Below are 6000 nucleotides of genomic sequence, written 5' to 3' on the forward strand. Positions count from 1 at the left end.
CTCTCTTGATAACCATAATCCCTTCCCTTAAAACTAACATTAAAATGCTCTATTTAACCCTAGACTCCCTGGAAGACGTAAAACACCTGTAAACCACAGAGCTTGTCCATACCTGAAACACAGACATGACAGCACAAGCAGAACACCAAACAATCCCACTAAAACTTTGCTTACTCTAACCCAGAAAGTGAAAAAGAGATACCAAGGGGCCTAGAGAAAGCTCAGCTTTACCTCAGGATCTCCTGCCCCAGCAGGAGCAATGTGACTGTGGCAGGGACTATGAGGTCACTTCTGTCTCTGCACTTGATAGGGCAGCAGCGAGAATGTGTCACAGAAAGGGACTGTGAGGTCACTTCTGTCTGGAGGTGGCAGGTCACACTTGACTTCTCCCTGGGATGTGGACTTTTGGGCTGACATCTGGCAGTGGCCCTGCTAGGCCAGCAGAAGGCACCTGCTTGGCATGCTGACTGGGGGATACCCTCTGCCTCCAGAGCCAGGAGGACCCAGGCAGGAAGAAGATCCCAAGATGGGTCTTCATGGGCCCGCATAAGTACCTCAGCCTCTACCTTATCTCCAGACCAGCACCAGATTTTCCCAACATCTAACAAGAATGATGATTCTCCTTAATCCTCCTTTATTTAAAGTGTTTATATAAACAGTTTTTTATTGTCTTTGACAGTAATAGACAGATTTAGCACCAGCTGGGCTTTGGTCCTTCTAATTTTGACCTGCACAACCCCAGAACATTCAGGACACAGCTCCAGACAAACTGACAGCATGCATGAGAAGGAAGCAGGGAAGAGGTGGAACCTGGCAGCCTACCATCCCGTACCCTTCTGTGACTCTGTGCAGCAATTCCAATTAACTGGTTACTCCTGTGTTATCCAAAATTTCCTGCAACTCCTGATGCTGCTGTCTTGTCAGAAATAGCACAATCACACGAAAGTTGAACCATCTGCCTGCAGCCATGAATGGCTGACAGAATGGAGCATCAGTGCGGGGGGAGCTTGAGAAACTGCAGGATTTTGCCTAAAGGAACACCTTGACATTTACAAAGAGAAGAGCTTCGTCCTACACCAGAGGAAGAGGAACCCCACACATCAGGGCAGACTGGGACCCTGCTGAGTGAGCAGTGCCCAGGAGGAGGAGGGTCTGGGCCCCACGAGGGATCTCGTATGAGCTACTCAGCTAAGACCTGATGTGACATCACACAAATAGATGTCTACAGGAAACAGGGAAAGAGGTGCAGGTCTGGAAGACACTAAGATACTCTGGTCATCAGAGGAGCAAGGACATAGGCAAGGCTGAAAGTCCCAACAAACTGAGATTTTTGTGTCCATGCCTGTGGTTGTTGTCTCTGTCACTGAGGCCTATGAGGAGACAGCTCATTGCTAAAGTACCAGGGCCTCCTTATTCCCCTGAAGAACCAGGCAGGGGTCGTACCATTCTCCTGCACATCTCCTACTGCCCCAGGAAGAGCCCGGAGCAAGGTGGGAAGGGAAAGGTTCTCCCTTCCCAGGGGCTGGAGGTCAAGTCCTGGCCCTTGTGCTTGGTGCCCCAAGAACACGACACCTACGTGCTAAGGCCCTGTCTGTGCTGCTGGATGGCTGTCTGTGAGCAGCATAGTGTGAAGTGAAGCAGGAAGAGCCGAGGTCCTGCTCAGTACCCCAGAGACAAGCTGAGTTTTCTATCCAGCTGCACTTGGACTTGGGGTTCTCTGCCCTCAGATTTCTCCAGTTTCTTCTCAGGGAAAAAACGGAGTGGGATGGTCCTGCATCTCAAAGACGGGAGATACAGGGCAGCTTAGAACAAGAGTAGTGGGTAATGGCTTCTTGAACTCTGGACACAGATGAGTTGTTTCCAACAACACTGCAAATCTCATTGACCTGAGAAGTGGACTGAATTTGAATTTCCCACATGTTCCTGCTTCCTTCCTGCTGCACAGCAGGAAGGATTCATCTACAGCCCACAGCAGCCTGTGCTCCCAGTGCCACTCTCAACCAGCACCAGCCAGAGCCCAAGCAAGAGAGCTGCAGAGACGTTCTCCTGCAAAGAGAGAGGCACAGGTGGAGTGGTGCTTTAAGGCTTGTAGTAGGTTTTCCTTTGCTTTGTTGTAAATTGTTGTAAATTGTTGTAAATTTGTTCTGCCTTCTCCTCTTCAGCAGACAACTGTGTCCAGAGCCAGCAAATGCCCAACATCAGCTCTGTCAGTGAGTTCCTGCTGCTGGCATTCGCAGACACGCGCGAGCTGCAGCTCCTGCACTTCGCGCTCTTCCTGGGCATCTACCTGGCTGCCCTCCTGGGCAACGGCCTCATCCTCACCGCCGTAGCCTGCCACCACCGCCTCCACACCCCCATGTACTTCTTCCTCCTCAACCTCGCCCTCCTCGACCTGGGCTGCATCTCCACCACTCTGCCCAAAGCCATGGTCAACTCCCTGTGGGACACCAGGGCCATCTCCTATCAAGGCTGTGCTGCACAGGTCTTCTTTATAGCCTTCTTCATTGGAGCAGAGTATTCCCTTCTCACTGTCATGGCCTACGACCGCTACGTTGCCATCTGCAAGCCCCTGCACTACGGGAGCCTCCTGGGCAGCAGAGCTTGTGCCCAGATGGCAGCAGCTGCCTGGGGCAGTGGCTTTCTCAATGCTGTCCTGCACACGGCCAACACATTTTCCCTTCCCCTTTGCCAAGGCAATGCTGTGGACCAGTTCTTCTGTGAAATCCCCCACATCCTCAAGCTCTCCTGCTCAGATGCCTACCTCAGGGAAGTTTTGTCTCTTGTGTTTAGTGTTTCTTTAGGCTTTGGTTGTTTTATTTATATTGTGGTGTCCTACGTGCAGGTCTTCTGGGCCGTGCTGAGGATGCCCTCTTCTCAGGGCCGGCACAAAGCCTTTTCCACGTGCCTCCCTCACCTGGCTGTGGTCTTTCTAATGGTTGTCACTGCAACAGTTGCCTACCTAAAGCCCCCTTCCATTGCTTCCCCATCCCTGGACCTGGTGGTGTCATTTCTGTACTCAGTTCTGCCTCCAGCAGTGAACCCCCCCATTTACAGCATGAGAAACAAGGAGCTCAAGGGTGCAGTGAGTAAACTCTTTCTCTACGTGCCTCTTAAGTATCAAGAATGTCTTCAATATCTTTGATTTTGGTTTAATATTATTCTTGGCCTTCTTCCTGTTAATTCATTTACTTACTTTGACGGTGTCATCTAAACTACTTATAGAACTAGGCTTCTAGTGTACATATAGGGAATAAAGAAGCCATGAGAACTTTACTGATCTCAACTTTCCTTTCTTCCCATCACCTCTCTAGGCGGGGGAGCAGTCCCAGCTCAGGGCCAAGAACCCAGCTGCCACTGGGAGGGGCAGCCCCGGTGGCCCTCAGGGCTGCCCTCCACTGCCCGCTGGGCTCTGACCTCTCTGCTGCCTTGATAGAATCATAGAAAAAGACCTCCAAGTTCGTCCCATCCAATGACTGTCCTTCTAATCATGTCACACAAACCCACATTGCTAAACACCATGAGGTGGGTTTCCTTCTCAGCCCCTTACCTTTACACTTGTTCTCTTGATGAACCTGTTCCCTTCCCTTTACAATACCATTAATATGCTCTATTTAATCCTAGATAACTTTTTACCAATGTAAAGAAAACCCTAAAGCGCAAAGTTTGCCCATAGCCTAACCACAGACCTGACACCCCAAGCAGAACACCAAACCCTCCCACCAAGCATTTGTTTAATCTCTAACCCAAAGCCCCTGTTCTTGTGCATTAACCTCCTCATGTTAAACCCTCTCCTAAACCTTAACTCTGAGATCATGAAAGCCATCAGAAAGCTGATCCCAGTGAGATGACTGATATGGGAGGTCAGGAGAAGCATGGACAGGAGAGATGTGAGATTTGGGGGAGGGAACAGGGGCTTGACCAGCAGAAATTTGGGATTTTGTAGAGGTAAGAGGATTCAGGTTATGCTGATGCTGCTGTAATACTGACTTAAAAGAGTCATATTAGGCCCTTCCCCACTTTCAACCAGTAACCTTAATTCATAAATATAAATGCTACCCCACACCCTGAAAAGAATCTACTACTCTTATGCCTGACTTCAAAGTATGCACTGAAGCCAAAACTCAGCCCATAGCCTCTTGCCCTTACCTTTACTCTGTTGCTTACCTTGACCCCTGCCCTTAACACAAGCTTGTAATTGCTCTATTTAACCCTAGATTTCTAGGCAGACCTAAACAAAACCTTGAAACACCAAACCTACCCATCCCCTAACCACAGACCTGACACCCCAAGCAGAACATCAAACCTGCCCACAAAACAACGGATTAATCTCTGTTAATCACTCAGAAAGGTGAATCCTAGTCCCTAATCCCAAAAGTAAACATAAACCAGACAAAGCCTTCATTCCTCTGCATTAACCTCCTCACCTTCAGACCTTCTCCTAACCCTTAACTTTGGTCGTTTCGCCCCTTGGGGCAAGACAGGAATTGTGACACTTCTCTGAAGTCACATGGCATTCAAACATGGATGTGAGCAGCAGCAGGAACTGCGAGGTCACTTCTGTCTGTAGGTGGCAGGTCACCCTTGGCTTCTCCCTGGGAGCTGCACTTTTGGGCTGACATCTGGCAGTGGCCCTGCTAGGCCAGCAGAAGGCACCTGCTTGGCATGCTAACTGGGGGATCCCCTCTGCCTCCAGAGCCAGGAGAACCCAGGCAGACAGAAGGCCCCTAGATGGGTTGTCCTGTCCCTTCTGCTTGAGTCCTTGACTGGGCAGCAGCAGGCACAAGGCTTGGCTGTGTCTCCACAAGAAGCTGCAAGGCCAGCAGCAGGCCAATGGCTTGGGAGATGTTGGTGAGTATCTATGATCAGACCCTAGCTTTGTGTTTCAAGGAACAGCTGGTGAGGGCTGATGAGACACTGGTGAAATGATGGAAATGCTGGGATGAGAGCAAGGTGGTGAACAGAGATGGGTGTCTGCACACTTCTAGGAAATAGGAAAAAGCGTGGGACAGCATAGGAAAGCATGCAGAGGAAAAGACAGAGGTTGCTGGTAAAAAAGGTAGGCCCCAACAGTCCTGACGCTTTGGCTAGAGCTTATGAGAAGATGACATATAGTTATTGCAGTGCAGCCTCCTTGCTTCCTTGCAACCCTGTGCAGAGGCAGGGTGGTGTCATACTAGTGTTCTTCTCATGGCATCACACTGACCACCACATTCCTCAGACCCCCAAGAAAAGTCCTGAGCCAGACAGGGGGGTGCAGGATCTCTCCTCGCAGTGACTGGGGTCAGGCCTTGGCCCTTTTGCTTCACCAAAACCAACCAAGACTTTTCTCAGCACAGTGCTTTGCCTCTCTGTAACCATGGCCTCCAATTAGCTGCCCTAACAAGTCCCTGGGGAGGCTTTGTTAGCAACAGCCCTCAGTGGGGCCCATTAAGACTCCAAGTCACTTCAGCTTTTCCTTTTGCATTTGCTTTTTCGCACAGTTGCATCATTCTCCTCTCAGTACCCAAGTTTCATTGACTCAGCACCAAAATACTCCATGGAACTCATTAAAACACAGAAACTCCTAAGGAGCCATATCTCTCCCACCATTTTCTTCAAGTCTTCAAGACTTGATCTGCTAATTGGAGAGCTTTCATGTTGTAGTTAAGGGGGAAGATTTCAAAGAGCATCTAATAAAAGTCTTTCTTCATTTTAAAGGCTGAATTTTGTTGTGTTTCAGTTTAGAGCATCATTCTCCTGATCTAGGGTTTCTCCTTTGAAACCCTGTTTGGGTGGGAAAAGCAGGGTTTTAAACCACAGTTCAAGTTCCTTATTTTATTGCCTCCAGTGATGTTTACCTTCCCAAAAGGATGACTGTACATGATGTATTTTACAGTGATTTAAATAATTGTGTTAATATTAATCCATATCATACTAATTCAATGATAAATGATGAGGGTCTTACTAAGGAAACCATTAGAAAGACTGCTGAGAGATGGGTGAGCTTGAACTCACTGAAAC

This window comes from Anas platyrhynchos, chromosome 31 (genome assembly GCF_047663525.1).
Source record: "Anas platyrhynchos isolate ZD024472 breed Pekin duck chromosome 31, IASCAAS_PekinDuck_T2T, whole genome shotgun sequence".
Lineage (NCBI taxonomy): Eukaryota > Metazoa > Chordata > Aves > Anseriformes > Anatidae > Anas > Anas platyrhynchos.